The sequence below is a fragment of the Triturus cristatus genome, chromosome 3_2 (genome assembly GCF_964204655.1).
Source record: "Triturus cristatus chromosome 3_2, aTriCri1.1, whole genome shotgun sequence".
In the NCBI taxonomy this organism is placed as follows: Eukaryota; Metazoa; Chordata; class Amphibia; order Caudata; family Salamandridae; genus Triturus; species Triturus cristatus.
Window position 1 is genome coordinate 508,501,431 of NC_140584.1, and position 21,143 is coordinate 508,522,573.

Consider the following 21,143-nt stretch of genomic DNA (forward strand, 5'->3'; position numbering starts at 1 on the left):
AACAATCCTCCTCTCTAGACACCATAAGGAGGTGAAATCGCTTCGCCGCCCTTTCCATGAGGACATGAAATCCACCTATGTCCACTGGTGGAGAATCAAGAGGAGCTGGAGCGGTAGGGGCAGGTGTTTGAATCTGATAATTGTCCCATTCCGAGAGGAGGGATCTATCATCCATCTCACCCTCCTCTCTGTCAGCATCATACTCATAATTATCCTCCTCAAAGACATGAGGAGTGACCTGGTGTTGTAACCGTGACGCCGATGTAGAAGGCATGGAAAGCGGTTCTGCAGTAAGCGGAGGTGGAAGAGGAGCTTGTGGTGTTGGAGAGGCCTGTACTGAGTTCGGAAAACAACGGTAATAATCATCCAGCATGAATTGAAGGTTGGAAATAAGGGACATAGGCATTTGCACCATGGGAAAATCCAGCGCTGGTTGGTTGGTACGGTCCAAAAAATCCTCTTACTACTGGTCGTCATCAAAATCCTGACATTTAATTAGAAGCTCAGAGGGACTGCGAGAAACCCGAAACCTGTCATCGTCCTCTGAATCATCGTCACCAGCGTCAGAACAAAACAGCTCTGCTGGAGGATGAGAATCAGTATGAAGTGGCATCAAGGCATCCAAAGAAGACTGTCGGCGTTGAAGTAGAGAACCAGTAGACTTGAAAGGAACTAGATCCATGGATGCAGATGTTGCCACTGAGCCACCGTCGACGAAGCCACCATCGACGAAGCTGACCCTTTCGTCGACGACGAAGTGCGCGTCGACAAATGACGAAGTCAAAGGCACCATAGATGACAGGGGTCTCACCTTCACAGTCACCAACGTCGATGGCGATGTCGCCGACGACAGGATCATAGCCGGCATCATAGACGAAGAAGTTGAAGTCGTCGTTGTAGAGGTGAAAACAGAAGTCCTCGTCGACAGAGTGAGCGACGACGAGCTCGTCGCCGAGATAGCCAGTTTTTTAGGCAAAAACTGCTCAGACTGAGTCTTGGACGCCTGAGAGTCAAATCTCGGGGGCATAGAGGGGGAAGACAGACTCTGAGGGGCAGGCAACACCCCTTTTGATGGGTGCATAGGTGTGAACTTGCGTCGGGTTTCGTCGTGGACTTCTATGGATGCCTGAAGGAAAGTTGCTGACAGGCAGTCAGTGCAGAGTGTCCGGTGGATCCCAAGGCCGGGCTCAAGAAGGAAGGGTACCTGCAAGCAGAAGAGACAGAGTCAAGGTCACTAGCCAGTGACCACGTGGAACCAGGAAGTAACCAGGCGATGTCGTGAAGATTGCAGGTGAAGGGTGAAGCTTGTCGCTGCAGCCACGGGTACCAGGAGACGTCGAGGACGACCAGGACCAGGAGGCGAGCTGTCCCACGAAGGCTCTTGCTGTCGGCGGCGTCGAAGTCGAGCTAGGACTCACCAAGCCTTGGCAAGCAGAACCCACGAAGAACGGCGGACTTGCTTCTGGTGCAGACCAGGAAGGTCTGGGGGGCTTCTCTTTTGCAAAGAAGCGGGAGCCAGTCTGGAGGAGCCAAACCAGCAGTGAAGGTTTCAAGGTGTGTCGTCACAAAGGCCGCTAGCCAACGGGCAAGCAACCGGACAGACGCGGCAAGCAGGAAAATGCAGAAGGGCCCCACGCAGGACTCGTGGAGTGTGGGGGGCTGATCTTCGGTGCAGATGGTGCTTGAGGTTGGGGCTTCTCAATCCCCGGTGCACAACTTCGAGGGTACCTCAGAAGCTGCGCAGGAAGATACTCGTCACTTTTCCCAGGTAGCCGGTCCCACGTCTCTCGTCGCCTCCACGGATCTCAGCTCGGCTGTGGATGTGGATCAGGGTCGGAGAAGTCTGGAAGTCAAGGCTCTGGTCGGGCTCTGCAGTCGGTCCCTCGTAGAACTTTAGCAAAGCATAGGGTAGTCTCTTGATGGTGCCTGTTTGCACAGGGTAGCCACTCCTTTGCCACAAGGGAGATTCTTCAGTCTTCTTCTTTCGTCGAATGTCAACGGTCCAGAGTTTCTGTTCAAGTTGCAGGTTCAGGATAATCTAATCTCCTGGGGCCCAGCTACCACTCTTATACTAATCTGGGGGGCTGGGTTGCCTGCTAGGTCACGCCTTATGGGTGGGACCTGGGAGGGGGGTGGTTACACCCCCTTCCCTTTGTCCAGTTTCATGCCAGGACTGGGGCTGGAGTGCCCCAGCACCAGTTTGAACTGGACTATGCATGGGACACCTTGTGTGCCCCAGGCAGTGTCTCGTTTCTTTCATCCCATCCTGCCCCAATACACTAAGGCCTGTCTGGGGTGGTGCTCGCACCTCCCAAGGCAGGAAACCTATTGTCCAAGCCTCCCTTGCCGGGATCACTCCCAGCAGCAGGAGGTCAGACTTGTGTCGTGGCAGCAGCATCCATTTTGTGATGCTGGGGCTCTGGTTAACTTTAACCGGGTAAGTAGGTTACAACATGTCTTCTCCCTCTAGAAGGGAGGGATAATATCCTCATCACCAGAAATGGGATGGGGGTATTATTCCAAAGTGTTAGACACCTTACACGACATGTTTTGATAAAGCCAAACCATAGTTACCATAACCGTTTAAGATTATAAGGCACTTTAAGAGTATATGGTAGGCTATATCATAGAACAGCTATAAGGACATGGTTCCGAAAGCTGCAGACAGGCTCAGCTCATGCTAGAGCACCATCTCACATGTTACCAAGCACTCTGCCTCCAGGATTGTTAAGGCCTGCCATAGGAGTGGCTGATAGGTACACATGTGTCTATATATAAGATAGGTATAGGAATACTACACCTAAGCAAGGAGTGATTACACGATCTTGCCCCAGCTGAGTGATCAGCCAGTTGTGTCAGAATGGAAGGCCAGGCCAGGGGTGGCATAATACATGCTGCAGCCCCTTCTAGGCCTAGAGTACACCTATGCCCTGGGTACCTAAGGTACACTGCACAGGGGCCAATAAGGTGATCCTATCCAAATGGGTTATGCACCTAAAGTACATAGTATTAATTTAGAGAGAGAACAGCAGGGCTGTGGGTCTGATTAGCAGGCCCACAGCCACATCTAAGTCGAAAACCAGTAAAGCAAAAGCAAAAAGTGGGGGTGAACATAGAAAGCAGACCCTACTCTCCTACACGCCCCTCTCTGTCTTTTAAGGTCTTTTGTGAGAAAGTCCTGCAAATTTTGCAAACCTTTACCTGGTGTTCAGGGTAGAGGCTATAAATGCACTTCTTATGAGGGTCCTCAGAATGAAGTCGCTGTTTTCCACATGACCCACAGGATCTGAAGAGGGACTTCTTGGTTGTAGACATGACAAAAGTAGTGTTTGGAGAAGAAAAATGAGAAAAAACTGAGCCGAGCTCAGGGAGACTCCCTTCACACGACGTGCGGAAGAAAATCTCAGGGCCAGAGCCACTTAGGAGAACATTCCAGACGGTGCTAGCGCCTGATTGGCTGGAGTTTGGACTATTCACAATGACTTTGATAGGTTATAAAGGTGACAAGCTTTTCTATCTATAAAGTTCTATGATTCAATGCTACTCTATGGTTTTTTCTTACCTATACTATGGTTATGTTATTGCTACATTACGATGTTATGTACCGTGGAACTCCCACTTCGACGACGGGGAATATTCAAGCATGTGAATCTATGAAAGACACCCCAATACTGGAGAAGAAATCCTAGATCTTGGATCTGGAGGCACGCATTTCACGGGCGGCGGTCCAGTCAGCTGTGGAGACTAGAGGACAGTTTCAGCTTGCACTAGATAGGCTCTCGCTCCGGCAGTTTTGTTTACACAAGGCCATCAGTGCTGGGTGGCCTTGCAGAGCAGGGTCTATGGCTGTAAAGATACGTCGGGTGAGCTCCTGTACTGGCTCGCATCTCAAGGTTTGGCGAATAGGATGGTGCCTAGTATCTGGGCCCCCGAGAGGGGGAAGGTAACTGAGACCCAGGATATTGCAAAGGCGTTCGCAGATTACTAATGCACCTTATATGGTTACTACCCATGGCCACTTTGAGAGTACTCCTCACTGTTGATTGCAGATTTACCATTGCGCTCTCTTCAGACGGCAGATGCCATGGAGCTTGACAAATCTTTGACCCTCAAGGAGGTGGCGACTGCCCTCTCTGCCATGAACTCGGGACCAGATAGTTTCCCAGTTGGCTCTTTACAACGACGCAATAACCAAAGGCTGTTTCCTGACAGAACTCAACAAAGCAACTATTGTGGTCCTCCACAAAACTGGAAAGGCCCTGTAACCTGTGCATCCTATTGTCGGATTTCTCTCATCAATTCTGAACTCAAAATCTACACCAAAATGCTGCCAAATCAGCTGCTTCAGGTTCATTCCACTTTGATCCATCCCAATCATTGTGGGTTCATGCCACATCGTGGTAAATGTCACTGCATCTACAGAGTGTAAGCAGCAGTGGCGTACTGTCCTCTACTGCAAAGCTCCAATGTTCTTAACATCAGATTTTGAGAAAGCTTTCGACTCTGTTGATTGGGATTTTGTTTGGGATGTCATAACCCAAATATGCATTGGGCCCCGCTTCGTATCATATATTCAGACTTTATATGCTGGCCCTACAGCACAGATTCATGTCAATGGTTTCTGATCCAGAGGGAGACTAGATCGGGGTGCCCTCTGTCCCCCTCCTCTTTGCCTTAGTAATCGAGCCCATGGTAGGATGGGTCTGCTGTTACGTATAGCTTTGGGGGTTCGAATGGAAGATGGTTATTGAGGAAGACCGTTCGCACTTGATGCTGAGGACATGCTGCTTTCCAGATCCACCCAGAGGTCAACTATTCTAAGTTCCTGCTATTTCCGTTAGCAGATCCCCTGCACAAACATGACTGTCGGGCCCCCATGCCCCTCTGGCGACAAAGATTTCTTTATCTTGGCATGCACATTCTGCCTCTTCCTGATCAGGTATAGTCATTGAATCTGATCGTCTAGCATGGTGATCTGGGGCGGTGGTCTTCTCCCCCACCCTTCAATATTATGGGCAGGATTGCATTAATTAAAATGATGGTGTTACCTCACTTCATTTACGTCTTGCTAAACTTCCCCATGCCATTCCCAGAGCTTGGTTTAGTTCAGGCCATGGTTGGGGCCATCCTGTGGGCGCACCCGGTTCCACGGATAGTGTTCTGTAAGTGTGTACAGTCCACCTTTGATAGTAGCCTGGCAGCAGTCGACCTCTACCTCTATTACCGGGCCTTGCAATTGGTGGTTCTGAATCACTGGATGTCAGGGGGTCGTGAGGATACGGCATACCATGCCACGGTGATTTCAATGTAATGCATTATTGTGTATAACTGCAATATTCTGTAATTGATGGGTGGAAAATTTTAAATTGAAAAGTAATAAAATATGTGTTTTAAAAAAGTGGGTCACTGAACCCCTGCTCCTGCTCCGTCTCCCTCTCGGACTTGACTGAAGTGGACCAGCTGGAGGGGTAGGGCTATGCTCCAAACACCCCTATGGAGGGATACTTTGCTCCATCAAGTGGTTCGCTTGATGGAGTTCGGAAGATTAGATCTGTGATTAGATCGGTATTTCACGTCTGAGTAATTTATGGCAAGGTTTTCATATCCAGTCCTCCTTAGACTTGCAAGTCGACTTTCAATTACACCACTCTCAGTTCTACAGATTCTTACAGCTCCGCCATGCTCTGTCAGCCCATGGGTCCACCTTGAAAGGAGTCACCGTATTTAGTCTTACGGAAGGCAAGATTCTTATGGTTCCGTTGGGACACAGGGGTCTCCCAAATATACTGCTTCTTGGTCACTAATGCTTCGGACCTGCTCGCTGGTCTCTGCACCCCTGGGAGACGTGGGTTGGTGCCCTGGAGTATGGGAAATAGAGGGAGGCCCTCATGGCCCGAGAGAAATGGCCATTTCCTCCCAGCTTTGGATGATCCAGTCTGTAAATGTCTTACACAATATTTGACTCCGCTGAGGTTGTGGAAGACGTACAGGCTCATGTCTTAGATGCGGGGTAGAAAGGGCAGACTTCTACCATGTGGTCTGGTCATGTCCCATTATACACAAATACTGGTCCCGACTCCTGGGGATCTTGTCAAGGGTGCTGGAAAGGCCTATTGACTGTTGACTGAGGAGTAATCTTGGGCCTGTTGGAGGACTTGGGGGGAAGCGCTCTGAGAGATATTTTGTAGGAATGGGTTCATTACTTGGGAAAAGGGATATCGCCCGGAACTGGAATTTGGCTGCGGCCCCGGACTTGCTGGCCTGGCAACAAGTGATGGACTAGTGTTCCAAAATGGAGGAGTTGGTTTACGCAGCCTGGGGCTGCCCACACAAACACTATTAGATATGGGGTCCTTGGTGGGATTACTTTGGGCTCCAGAGAATATAATGTACATCTTCATTTGGTCCTTGGTCAGAATGTTTTGCTTTGTCTGCCTTTGTTGTTTGCTTTTAAAATCCAATAAAAAAATAAAAAAATGAGACCCTAATTACTGACAGCTCAAAAAAGAACATTCCAAGCAGCAGGAAAACTTACCATATCCTTAATTTCTATGCCAATCAAAACATTTTGAGATCAACCAAACAAAAGGCTTTACCAGAGCTTTGGATGGCACATAATTAACAAGCTGTATACAGTTAATCATTTGAAGGATTGATATAGGACTCACTCAGGGAAGTCTGTGATGTGGACTTAGTGTAGTCTAGAGACTAGAGGTCTTCAGATGAGCAAAATAATGCAGAATGTTTCAAGTGACATCCTCTGAGGTTCGAGCTGGCACTAGCTTTAATCACTCAAAAATGAAGCACCATCATCTGAAATTGAAATTACTTTGAGTGAATACACTTTGAACATCCTCATTCCACGTCCGACTTCAAAAACAAAATAACAGCATATTTGGCACTAGTTCCACATTCCAATGCAGCTGCAATTTCAGTAAGGAATATGTAGGCACCAGAATCAGAAGAAAATCGCAGAGGCAAACATCACATTCCTAATAGTGTATTCCCCTGCAAAAACAAGAGCACAGCTTGCCATGATCAAAGGAGAGCAGTAGAGGAATGAACAATTAAAGAAGTTGGCCTGATGTATGATGTCACTAGTTCTAGTGTACACCTTATATCAGTCCAAACAACCCTTATAGTGATTGGTTGTAAAGTCAATCTTATAGACCAGCTATCCTAGTGGTAGCATGGACAAGAGCAGTCTTAGGCTAAACTCTGAATGGCATGTGAAGCCAGCTGTGATACCATATATAATCCCTTGAATACCAAATGAAAGGACACCACAACAGATATATATATAAAATAAAGTGTATTTATTCTAGTCAAACCCTCAGCACTCTTTATGAGATTAGAAGTAAGTACAACACAGTCTTATTTAAGCATACATTAAGTCACACAGGTAAGTAATACAGTTAGGCCCTAGGGGCCACGCAAACCATATACTAAGTAAGTGGTATAAGGACCACTGTCACGGAAATAGAATAGGCCTAGGCCTAGGGAATCGCTGGGGCTACACTATACTACCAAAGGTTAGGAAGTGGGAGGCCCACGGGATTTGTGTGCAGAGTGAAAACACTCACGCGTAATGCGTAAAAGTCAATAGCAATAGTACAGTTTAGAAATCGATAGATTTAGGACACTTCCAGAGTAGCTAGGAAGTCGAGACTGGAAAACTAGACACTAGGATAGTCACTATCCTGATGAGCACCGGAGTACCCAAGTTACCTAGCCCACAGGCTGCGGGTGCATAGGGGTGAAGTTGCGTCGGTTTTCGTCGTCGACTCCTATGGATGCCTGAAGAAAGATGCTGACAGGCAGTCAGTGAAGAGTGTCCGGTGGATCCCAAGGCTGGGATCAAGAAGAGAGGAGACCTGCAAGCAGAAGGGACAGAGTCAAGGTCACTAGCCAGTGACCACGTGGAACCAGGAAGAAACCAGGGGATGTCGTGAAGATTGCAGGTGAAGGTGAAGCTTGTTGCTGCAGCCAGGAGGACCAGGAAGCGTCGAGGACGACCAGGACCCGGAGGCGAGCTGTCCCACGAAGGCTCTTGCTGTCGGCGGCGTCGAAGTTGGACTAGGACTCACCAAGCCTTGGCAAGCGGAACCCACGCAGAACGGAGGACTTGCTTCTGGTGCAGACCAGGAAGGTCTGGGATGCTTCTCTTTTTCAAAGGAGCAGGAGCCAGTCTGGAGGAGCCAAACCAGCGATGAAGATTTCAGGGTGCGTCGTCACAAAGGCCACTAGCCAGCGGGCAAGCAACCGGACAGACGCGGCAAGCAGGAAAATGCTGAAGGGCCCCACGCAGGACTCGTGGAGTGTGGGGGGCTGATCTTCGGTGCAGATGGTGCTTGGGGGTGGGGCTTCTCAATCCCCGGTGCACAACTTCGTGGGTGCCTCAGAAGCTGCGCTTGAAGATACTAGCCACTTTTCCCAGGTAGCCGCTCCCACGTCGCTCGTCGCCTCCACGGATCTCAGCTCTGCTGTGGATGTGGATCAGGGTCGGAGAAGTCTGGAAGTCAAGGCTCTGGTCGGGCTCTGCAGTCGGTTCCTCATAGAACTTGGGCAAAGCAAAGGGTAGTCTCTTGATGGTGCCTGTTTGCACAGGGTAGCCACTCCACGGCCACAAGGGAGATTCTTCAGTCTTCTTCTTTCGTCGAATGTCGAAGGTCCAAAGTTTCTGTTCAAGTTTGCAGGTTCAGGATAATCTAAAGTCTTGAGGCCCAACTCCCACTCTTATACTAATCTGGGGGGCTGGGATACCTGCTAGGTCACGCCTTATGGGTGGGACCTGGGAGGGGGTGGTTACACCCACTTCCCTTTGTCCAGTTTTGCGCCAGAGCTGGTTGAGTGCCCCAGCGCCGGTTTGAACTGGACTATGCAAGGAACACCTTGTGTGCCCCAGGCATGTCTCATTCCTTTCAGCCCACCCTGCCCCAATACACTAAAGGCTGTCTGGGGAGGTGCTAGCACCTCCCCAAGCAGGAAACCTATTGTCCAGGCCTCCCTGGCTGGGATCACTCCCAGCAGCAGGAGGTCAGACTTGTGTCTGTGGCAGCAGCATCCATTTTGTGATGCTGAGGCTTTGGTTAGAGTTAAACAGAAAAGTAGGATTTTAACATGTCTCTCCCTCTAGAAGGGGGGAATAATATCCTCATCACCAGAAATGGTATGGGGGTATTATTCCAAAGTGTTAGACACCTTACACGACATGTTTTGATAAAGCCAAACCATAGTTACCATAACCGTTTAAGATTATAAGGCACTTTAAGAGTATATGGTAGGCTATATCATAGAACAGCTATAAGGACATGGTTCCGAAAGCTGCAGACAGGCTCAGCTCATGCTAGAGCACCATCTCACATGTTACCAAGCACTCTGCCTCCAGGATTGTTAAGGCCTGCCATAGGAGTGACTGATAGGTACACATGTGTCTATATATAAGGGTAGATATAGGCATACTATATCTAAGCAAGGGGTGGTTACACGACCTTGCCCCAGCTGAGTGATCAGCCAGTTGTGTCTGATTGGAAGGCCAGACCAGGGGTGGCATAATACATGCGGCAGCCCCTGGGAGGCCTAGGGTACACCTATGCCCTGGGTACCTAGGGTACACTGTACAGCGTCCAATAAGGTGATCCTTACCAATTGGGAATGTACCTAGGGTACATGGAGTCCATTTTAAAGAGAGAGCAGACAGCCTGAGACCCTGAATGGCAGGATCTCAGGCCAACTAAGTCGAAAAACCAGCTAGACACTAGGCAAAAAGTTGGGGTTAACCATAGTCAGATATCCACCTTCCTACACCTAAAGTACATAGTATTAATTTAGAGAGAGAACAGCAGGGCTGTGGGTCTGATTAGCAGGCCCACAGCCACATCTAAGTCGAAAACCAGTAAAGCAAAAGCAAAAAGTGGGGGTGAACATAGAAAGCAGACCCTACTCTCCTACACAACCCCCCCCCCAAACTTAGGGACATTAAACTAACCTTGACCAGTTGAGTCTTCATGTTCTAAGTGGAAATATCTGGAGAGTCCATCTGCATTGGCATGGTCAGTCCCAGGTCTATGTTCCACTGTGAAGTCCATCCCCTGTAGGGAAATGGACCACCTAAGAAGTTTGGGATTTTCACCCTTCATCTGATTTAGCCACAAGAGGGGCTTATGGTCTGTCTGAATCTTGAAGTGAGTGCCAAACAAGTATGGCCTCAGCTTCTTCAGGGCCCAAACCACAGCAAAGGCCTCCCTCTCAATAGCTGACCAACGTTTCGCTCTAGGGGTCAGCCTTCTACTTATAAAAGCAATGGGCTGGTCTTGACCATCTACATTCAGTTGTGAAAGAACAGCTCCCACACCTAACTCAGAAGCATCTGTCTGGACAATGAACTCTTTGGAGTAGTCTGGACTTTTCAGAATAGGTGCACTGCACATGGCCTGCTTCAGGTCATCAAATGCTTTTTGACAGCTTACTGTCCACTGAACTTTCTTTGGCATTTTCTTGGAGGTCAAGTCATTAAGTGGTGTCACAATGGACCCATAGTTCTTAACAAACTTTCTGTAGTACCCAGTCAGGCCCAAGAAAGGTCTGACCTGAGTCTGGGTAGTTGGAGGAGTCCAGTCCTTTATGGTCTGGATCTTGCTCTCCAGTGGTTGAACCTGACCCCCACCAACTAGGTGGCCCAGGTATACAACCTTGCTCTGCCCTATCTGGCACTTAGTGCCTTTTGCAGGGCCTCTAAAACATTCCTCAGGTGGACCAGGTGATACTCCCAGGTGGAGCTAAAGACAGCAATATCATCAAGATAAGCTGCACAATAATCATCCAACCCAGTAAGGACTTGATTCACCAACCTTTGGAAAGTGGCAGGTGCATTCTTGAAACCAAAGGGCATTACCACAAATTGATAATGTCCTCCTGGGGTCGAGAAAGCAGTTTTGGCCTTTGCATTCTCAGCTAGTCTGATTTGCCAGTAGCCTGCTGTCAGGTCAAATGTGCTCAAAAACTTAGCAGCTGCCAGTCTGTCAATGAGCTCATCTGCCCTAGGTATTGGGTGGGCATCTGTCTTAGTGACAGCATTGAGACCTCTGTAATCCACGCAAAACCTCATCTCTCTCTTACCATCTTGTGTGTGAGGTTTTGGCACAAGAACTACAGGACTAGCCCAAGGGCTCTCTGAAGGTTCAATGACTCCCAGCTCCAACATCTTTTGTACCTCAACTTTTATGCAGTCCCTGACATGGTCAGGTTGCCTGTAGATTTTACTCTTCACAGGCAGACTGTCACCAGTGTCCACCTCATGGGTGCACCAGTTTGTCTGACTTGGGGTCAGAGAGAACATATGTCTGTAGGATTGCAGAACCTGTCTGCAGTCCTGTTGCTGATGGACAGTGAGGCTGTCAGAAAAGACCACACCATCAACTGAGCCATCATCAGGGTTCTGAGTCAACAGGTCTGGCAGAGGGTCACTCTCTTCCTCCTGCCCCTCGTCTGTAGCCATGAGTAAGCCCATGTCTGCCCTGTCACCATATGCCTTCAATCTGTTGACATGAAGTACCCTGTGGGGGCTTCTGGGAGTCCCAAGGTCCACCAAGTAGGTGACTTTTCCCTTTTTCTCAACAATAGTGTGGGGTCCAGACCATTTGTCTTGGAGTGCTGCTGGGGCCACTGGCTCCAACACCCACACTTTCTGCCCTGGCTGGTAAACAGTCAGCACATCCTTTTGGTCATGCCAAGCTTTTTGGAGTTTTTGGCTTGCCTCAAGGTTTTTAGAAGTCTTCTTCATATACTCTGCCATCCTGGAGCGGAGACCAAGTACATAATCCACTATGTCAAGTTTGGGTTGTCTGAGAGGTCTCTCCCATCCTTCCTTTACTAAACATAGGGGTCCTCTTACAGGATGCCCAAACAAAAGCTCAAAAGGGCTGTAGCCAACCCCCTTTTGTGGGACCTCTCTGTAAGCAAACAGAAGGCAGGGTAAAAGGATGTCCCATCTTCGCCTAACCTTGTCTGGTAAACCTTTTATCATTCCCTTTAGGGTCTTGTTGAATCTCTCAACAAGCCCATTGCACTGTGGGTGATAGGGTGTGGTGAACTTGTAGTTTACACCACACTCCTTCCACATTGCAGTCAAGTATCCTGACATGAAGTTGGCACCTCTGTCAGAAATGACCTCCTTTGGAAAGCCCACTCTGGAGAATACTCCAAGCAGGGCCCTTGCCACAACAGGAGCTGTTGTGGTCCTCAGGGGAATAGCTTCTGGATACCTGGTGGCATGGTCCACTATCACCAGTATAAATCTGTGCCCAGATGCTGTTTGTGGGTCCATTGGTCCTACAATATCTATGCCCACTCTTTCAAAGGGAACCCCCACCACAGGTAGTGGTATGAGGGAGGCCTTTGTGGTGCCACCTGATTTGCCACTGGCTTGGCAGGTGACACAGGAGCGACAAAACTCCTTGGTATCTTCTGACATATGGGGCCAGTGAAAGTGAGGGACAAGCCTGTCCCAAGTCTTGTTCTGGCCTAAATGTCCTGCAAGGGGAATATCATGGGCCAAGGTAAGAAGGAAGCCTCTGAACTTCAGTGGTATGACCAACCTCCTGGATGCACCAGGCTTGGGGTCTCTAGCCTCTGAGTACAGTAGCCCTTCATCCCAATACACTCTATGGGTACCTTTGTGGAAATATGGATTTTTCTGGTCAGTTATGTCCCCTATCTTGGACCCCAACGGTTCTATGTGCATGTCACAAGTACATGTATGTTCCCTCCAGTTCCAGTTATGAAGACGCAAATACATGTGCGTCCACCGTCAACATGTCCTCTGTCAGATCCGCCATGAATAGGCCGGATATTCCATTCCTAAGTACGAAAGGCCACCGGCTTTATATGGTTCACTTATGCCATTTTACAGTCCAGGCAAGTAGGCCCAGATTCTGTCATCAAACTCTTCTTGCTTTCTGCCTCTGAAAGCTCCAGTTCGAGCCTGCATCTGTGACCATGAACTTTGTCTCATTCTCTGCGCGGCTCACGAAGCCTGACATCAGCCTATTCTCTGCCAAGAACTGTATTTCACCTTCGAATTATCTGCTTCCCCCTCAGCCGATGCATTCCTGCCTAGTAGTTTAAGTAAACATTCTTCCAGTTACCAAGCAAAGGGCCCGGCTTCTCTGTCCTCATGCAAGTAATTCATAGTCCTGTCACCATGGAATATTTCTACCCCCTCGCATTTAGTGTAGACACTTAGACGCTTGTACACGCACGCACAGTCAGTATAGAATAGATTCTGTCCGAGAGTCCTTCTTTTATGGATAACATAGTTCTTTAAACATAGGATGTTAGATATGATTTGGGATTAGGTTGACTTGACCCCCCAGACTTCTTGTCTCCACATGTAGAGCTAAATGTCAAGTCCCCTTCACCCCCTAGTTACACGTCAATTACACGTCATGCTGCTGCGCGCGCATCTATGCCAAGTATTATCTTATAGATCCACCTATAGGTGACATCACAACCAATTATGTTCCTTTTTACTCCTTGTTCCACCCATTTTCGGTTACGCAGACAACTCGTCATTTTCCTTATCAATTGTTACGCCTACTGCATTCGCTTCATTGTAATGTATGTACTATAAAAGTCATTTCATGTCAATAATGTATGTACTTCACTTCCTGAACCCCCGTGGTGATGGAACTTGGAGCATCCGATTATAATCGATTATTGGAATAAAGCCCATTCCGAACCTCTAATACCACGGATTCTGCCTCTCATTTTACTGAGCTATTTTATTATGTTTCTGTATCAAATTCAGTCCTGGTAAAGGAAAATGATTTACCACATGAATGGCGCCCGAATAGGGACACTTTCTCATCTCACGCGCCGGCGGTGAGTTGCAGGCCCGGTCCCCTGCCACAGCTGGACGGACAATAACGCGTACCAGCAGGATTTCCTGTATCTCCCTCCGGTCAAGCGGGGGCGACTGAGACTGCGATCAACACCCAGACGAGGCGGTGAGAAGTGCGAAGTATCCCGACCAGAGCCTAGCTGAGAGAGCAAGATCCGAGGTATACAGAGACCCACCAGTTCGAAGTCAAGTCCAGTGTCCGACGAGTCGAGTCGAGTCCAGTCCGGTTCAAGTTCAAGTTACCGAGGCCTTCCGTTTCCGAAGCTACCCGGTGAGTACCATTGCTGGGGAGGCATTTCTGACGTGCACATAGGTTGTGCCGGTCAAGACGGGTTTGGGTACACAAATCCGGTCTGCACTGTTTTAGCAGTGTATCTGTACTGTTTAGCAGTATATCAAGTATTCCGAAGTATCAAGAATTAAGCTTGGTGATTAGTTATGCAGACGATCATCATTGTTGTTTCAGTTAAAGGTTTAATGTTTAATGTTTAATGTGTTTAAAAACGTCCTGCATATTGTGGTATGAATGACTGTTCATTATCGTGTTTATTGTATTAAGTCTGTTCAAATTCAAGTATCAGGTCAGTTGGTCAAAATCAAGTATAAGGTCAGTTCTCAATATGCCGCTCTTTTCGAAATTAAGACAGATCACTACGAGAAAAGGGGTTCTCGAAGAAGCCGTTCCTATTCCTCCTAGGGACACTCCAGGGCACTTTATGTATCACAAACATGGCTTAGACGCTATATTATTTCTTGATTTATGGGTAGACTACACCAAGGGATTACCAGAAAGTCAGAGGTGGCCCACAGCGGGAACCTGAGATGCAGAGTGCATCATGAAAGTTGAGGAAGAGTTATGGAAAAGGAAGGTCAGACAGTCACAGAAAGACGCCGTTGAGTTATGGCGTAAAGAATCTCATAGACGCACAGAAAAAGCACGTAGACAGGAAGAAAAGAATAAAGAAAGTTCAAATAAAGTTCGAGAGAATCTATTAATTGAGGAAGGGATCCGAGTGAAATCAGAACAAGTAGATAGGCAAAGAAACGCCCTTATGAATGGTATGTATCCCCTTCTGGCCGAAGGATTACCTAAGGCTACTCCAGAAATACCGAAAGACTTGCCACCCCCATTGTTCCCAATAAAGGTACATCCTAAGGGGCATCCTAGAACCGCAGAAGATGTTTTTCTTTCCTCATATTTAGATGACGCAGCTCCCGAGTATGCAAATTCCGCCCCACATAGACCGCATATCAGGGAGGTTCAACGCCAAGATCCAGTGCCCGTATCCCTACAGCAACAAATCGAGTCACAAGTTCCGGCAAGCACATCTGTTTCTGCATCCGCTCCTACAGCTACTTCTATAGCTGTGTCCACACCTGTAGTTGCTGTGTCACGTTCGACGAATCCTTTCACGCCCGACACCCCAGATGGGGCTACGGGAGGTGCTAGCAACATTTTTTCTACGCCACCCAGAATAAATAAACTTACTTTTCAAGAGTCAGCACATCCACGTACACCGAAACTCATAAGTGCCCGTACGCTGAAGGAACTTCTTATAGATTGCAGATATGACCCTGTGCCCGGTAAAGAGGACGAAATGACCCTGGCATCATTGCGTATCAGACGAGCCGCAGTGTATTTAGGAAAGTTACCAGGAATGACTGAGCATCTAGATAAAATATATCATTTTGTCCAAACAGGGCGAGATCCAGAATGTATTAACAGAGCTATGGAATACCAGAAAGTAGAGATACAGGGGGAACTGTTACGTTTCCTCATAAACTGTGTGATCAGAAATCAAGACCGACCGGGGGTAGACCCGGAAGCAATGAAAATTCTTACAAGATGGAGCCAGAATATATCAGAAGGGAGACATGATAAACAGAATTGTATAATAGCCATGTGCCGAAAGATCCGTAAAGAAATAGAACGCCTACACGAAGAGAGATTAGAGGTAGACGAGTTCGAACAAAGCGAGGAAGAAGGGTCAGGACTGCCCACCGGACAGTCGGACACCATAGCCTATGTAGGTAGAGGAAGATCTTGTAATAGTAATAGATGTCTTACTGACTCGATACGTCCGATATGTCCAGATAATAACAGGAATTTCCAAATACCTATAATTAATATAAGGTCTAACGAGCATTCGTTCCAAACCGCCGACAAACTACTCCAAGAACGAAGGAGTTATCATTCTCTCGATTCTATGGATGAACAAGATTTAGCCAGGGCAGCTGTCCATTGGGTGGACAGTCCCGGAAAATATAGTGATGATACAGTAGCACGCACATTTTTGAATCTCACCCCAGACGAACAGAGGTTAGCTGGGATTTATATGATTCAACAACTCATTATACTATATCGGAGTCAGCATTCGGACCCTGGTCCCTTACCTGACATATTGACCGAATTGCTTATGAATAAATGGAGAGGTTCAGGTACTAAATTAATTAAAGAAATTCTAGAATCAAGAAAGCAGTATATTCTTTTTGTATGTTCAGACCGTGTCTCATTGCCCGTCAAGAAAAGAACAACGTATCACATGGATAGACAGAATCCCTTACGAGAAGTACACCCAATAAAAGGCGAGGACAACGAGTTTAAGCGCGTATTTGTATATACGCCCATATCAAAAATAGAATTGTTACAAATGAAAAAAGTGGTACCCAGTCATGACAAAGATCCAGCGGGTTTTCACCGAGAAATTAAAGACATGCTACTCATGGGAGAGTATACCTATCCTGACATTATGACAATATTAAAGGTATTGATGCCTGCTGGTATTTATGAGAAACTCAAGGAAAAAGAGTGGGAGGTAGGAGACCAAAAGATAGAATGGTCAGTGTTAGAAGCAGAAGAAAAGGCCCGAACTGCAGGAGCAGGACTTGGGGATAAAACTAAAGCACTGCCAGGTTTATTAGTACAGGTACTGCCACGTTTATTAACTACGAAAAAGGAAGATTGGGGTACAATTTCAGCCTGTAAACAGAAGCAAGATGAAGACACTAGTGATTACTATGCCCGATTTGAAAAATGTTTTGGTATAAATAGTGGCATAAAAGCAAGTAGCGAATCATACCCACATCTGTTTGTAACAAAATTAGTAGAAAATGCCCTGCCCCCAGTAAAGAATAGAGTATTAAAATTCGAGAGTACCTGGCAAGGTAACACTCCATCACAAATGTTACAAATGTTACAGTACCATCACAATAGAATTAGAGAGGAACAAGAACATGAACACAGACGCATGAAAGACACGAAAATGAAAATGCTAGTTTCCCAGACAGTTCCAGCTGAAGGACATAAAAAGGGTATGACACATTCCGATTCAGCAGGACCTGTAAAAGGGACATGCAATTATTGTAAAAAGCCAGGTCATTACGTACACGATTGTCCAGTTTTAAAACATAATATCAGCATAGGTAAAACACAAGAAAGATCACGGCCATTTAAGACAAGAGCAGAATGAACAAGGAGCCCCGCAGCATGCCCAGGCCATGCCAGCCGCACAACAGCCAGTACAGTTTGTGCCAGCTGCACCACCGTTGCCTGTTGCTGCCACACAGACAACAACACGACAAATGTATCAGACCGCACAGTATGAATATCCTGAGTATCAGCGTTACGCATGAACTAGCCTAGAGAGGGAAGTTGACTTACCCCTTATTGAAATCCCAGTAGATCAAGAAGGACCTTATGTACATAGTGAATTATTAGGCCAAGACAGAAAATTTCTACTCGATACAGGGGCAAGTCGAACGACCATAAAACGTAGTGAAGTTCCAGGGGCACCCCTCTCAGGCTCACAGAATATTTCCCTTGGTTTTTCAGGAAAACCTATTGTTAATGAAGTATCACAGCCACTGCCACTTACGATAGGACCTCTGACCCGAACTACAGATTTAATGCTTACTAAATCATGTCCAGAAAACTTGCTAGGAATAAAAACGTTGAAAGCTCTAGGAGCCATAATATGTTGTTCTCCGGAAGGAGTAAGGTTGTTTTTACGTGATTTTAAAGGTCACTATGTGTCTAGAGACATGGATCCCCGACTACAGACATTACCTACACATCTATGGGCACAAGGCCCTACTGATGTTGGACGCATGAATATTACACCATATCGAGTCACATTAAAGGCAGGAGTGGTGCTACCACGAATGCGACAATACAAGTTACCACCAGATGCTGTAGTGGCTTTACTACAAATCATTGACGAGCTCATTGCCCAAGGAGTAGTCGTGGAAACGGACTCCAATGTATGTAATTCACCGATAATTCCGATTCTTAAACGAACAGATCCTAAGGCCCCGCCAGTCTATCGATTGGTTATTGATCTGCGCGAGTTAAACAAATGCATTGTGCCACAATTCCCTGTGGTCCCAGATATCTCGTCATTACTGACAGCCATTGATTCCGAAGCAACATGCTTTACTGTAATTGATCTCAAGAATGCTTTTTTCAGCGTCCCAATAGATCCGGAAAGCCAATATTTGTTCGGATTTAGTTTAAATGGGCGTAGCTTTAAATTCTCACGCGCACCTCAAGGATTTACAGAAAGCCCCAGCATCTATAGCCAAGCACTGAAACGAGAACTCGATAGTATCCACATGCCAGTTAACACTGCTCTGCTCCAATACGTCGATGATTTACTGATCACCGCAAGAAGCGAACCAGAATGTGAAAAAGCATCACTGACAGTTTTAAAATTTCTAGCCGAAAAGGGGCACAAGGTGTCCCCTTCTAAGCTGCAATTCTGTGTCCAGCGAGTTGTTTATCTTGGACACTCGCTGTCCAAGGAGGGAAGACAGCTTACACCCGACCGCATTCAGTTAATAGCTAACATGCCAATGCCCAAGACACAAAAGGAAGTACGGGCTTTCATAGGCCTCACTTCATACTGTAGACAGTGGATCCCTCAGTATGCATTTCTAGCAAAACCACTCATTCAGTTGACAACACAGGAGGCAGCCACATCGACTGTTCTCCCTTGGACCCAGGAACATACACAAGCTTTTGAAAGCCTAAAGAAAGCTTTATGTCAAGCACCTGTTTTAGCAACGCCATGTTACAGAAAACAGTTTACACTCTTTGTTACAGAACGCGAAGGTACTGCCTTGTCAGTACTCACACAGGAACAAGCAGGAGCACACAAACCATGTGCTTATTTTTCTAGTACATTAGATCCCGTAGCTCAGGCTTTGCCTGCATGCCTGAAATCAGTAGCAGCGACAGCTTTAGCAATCAGACAAAGCGATGCCATAGTGTTAGGACATCCATTGACAGTTCAAGTACCACACGCAGTAGAGGTTCTTGTAAATAGAACGCAAACACAACACTTGACTATAGCGCGACTTACAGGGTATGAACTTACATTGTTTCAGCCACACATAGAAATCAGACGCTGTAACACATTGAATCCTGCCACACTTTTGCCAGTAACCGGAACAGACCCACTAGCTCATGACTGTATTGAAGTTATTACTATAACGACAAAACCCAGACAAGACTTAACCGATGTCCCATTGTCAGATCCAGACCTGACGTTGTATGTAGATGGTTCATGTATGAGAACAAGTACAGGAGAGTTAGTGGCCGCTTACGCAGTCACAACAGATACTGAAGTCATTGAAACTAATCGTATAAATACTTTGTCAGCTCAAGCCGCAGAGCTCATCGCTCTGACACAAGCCTGTATTCAAGCCACGAATAAAAAAGTCAACATATACACTGATTCACGTTATGCATTCGGAGTTGTACATGACTTCGGCGTGCTGTGGCGAGAGAGAGGTTATTTAACTTCCCACGGTGCCCACATTCAGCACGGACCCCTCATTCATGCTTTATTAGATGCAATACATCGGCCCACTGCAATATCAATTATGAAATGTAAGGCTCATACGAAGGTTACTGATATCATTTCCCAAGGCAAGGATCTAGCCGACAGAACAGCTAAACAGACTGCTCAAACTCAAACCCCCGACATGACAAAGACAATAGTCCCGATGCCGACACATTGTATGACAGTTAAAGATCCTACTCTTGACGTAATTGACATACAGACACATGCTACACAAGACGAAATAAAGAAATGGACTGAATTAGGAGGGATCCAAACGGACCAAGGATGGATGATGAAGGAAAAGTCTGTATGGTTCCTTCCTGATTCAATGGTCCAAGTTATAATTAACACTACACATAGTCCAGCACATCTCGGAGAAAAAGCTATGCTAGACAGCATTCAACACATTTGGTTCAATAAACATTTACGAGCAGCCGCAAAGCAAAAAGTCCGTACCTGTATGATCTGTTGTCAGTTTAACCCAGGAAAAAGCGTTCCCGTAGAACAAGGTGGATTTCATCCTCCTGATCACCCTTTTGAAGTGCTCCAGATGGATTATATCCAGATGGAACGATGTCGAGGATTCAAATATGTTCTCGTAGTCGTCTGCGCTCTGTCCCGTTGGACGGAGGCATACCCGGTTTCAGATTACACTGCCCCGACTACTGCCAAACAGTTGGTTCGAGAATTCTTCCCACGATACGGTTTACCACGTGTTGTCTACTCAGATAACGGCCAGCCGTTCTCATCCGAATTAATGAAACATGTTTCACTTCTGTTAGGATATCAGTGGAAATTCCACTGTGTCCGACACCCCGAGGCAGCAGGTCTCGTAGAAAGACATAACCAGATACTGAAAATCAGATTGTCCAAAATATGCAGAGAGAAAGGTGTCGACTGGGTAGTAGCATTACCAGTTGCACTCTTTTACATGAGAATGGTAGCACACTCTCGAACAGGGCTATCCCCGTATGAGGTGATCTTCGGCGGACCACCAAATATGTGGGGGACGCCTATTCCACGCAAAATAACTGATGTTGACTGTAATATGCTGACAGATTACTTGGCTTCCTTGATGTCTGCACTACAATCTTGTCGTTCACAGGTAGCTGCAGCCTTTCCCGACAACACTGAGGTGAAACCCCATGACGTAGTTCCGGGTGATATTGTATTTGTGAGAAATTTCGACCGAAAGACTCAGCTGGAGCCCAGGTGGAAGACACCCAAGTTGGTTCTGCTAACCACAAGGACAGCCGTGAAGATCGAGGGCCGCAAGGGCTGGATTCATTCAAGTCATATCAAGAAATTTCATGGACAATACTCGGGTATAGACATTGTGCCCTGCACTCCCTCACAGACTAATTCAAAACTTCCTTTGGTTGAAAAAAACTGAAAATGAA

General features: G+C 47.0%; 1 protein-coding gene across 2 annotated transcripts in view; it reads right to left on the reverse strand.

The window, feature by feature from the left end:
- Positions 1–21,143, reverse strand: part of LOC146857622 (uncharacterized) — a 127,743-nt gene that overhangs the window by 80,560 nt on the left and 26,040 nt on the right. Inside the window, exon 1 of one of the 2 annotated variants that reach the window (XM_085646838.1) lies at positions 6,669–6,813. The exons of the other annotated variant lie outside the window; for it this stretch is intronic. The gene's annotated coding sequence lies outside the window, so the exon portion shown is untranslated. Of the gene's footprint in view, positions 1–6,668; positions 6,814–21,143 lie in introns of those variants that run through there. 2 annotated transcript variants of the gene reach the window in all.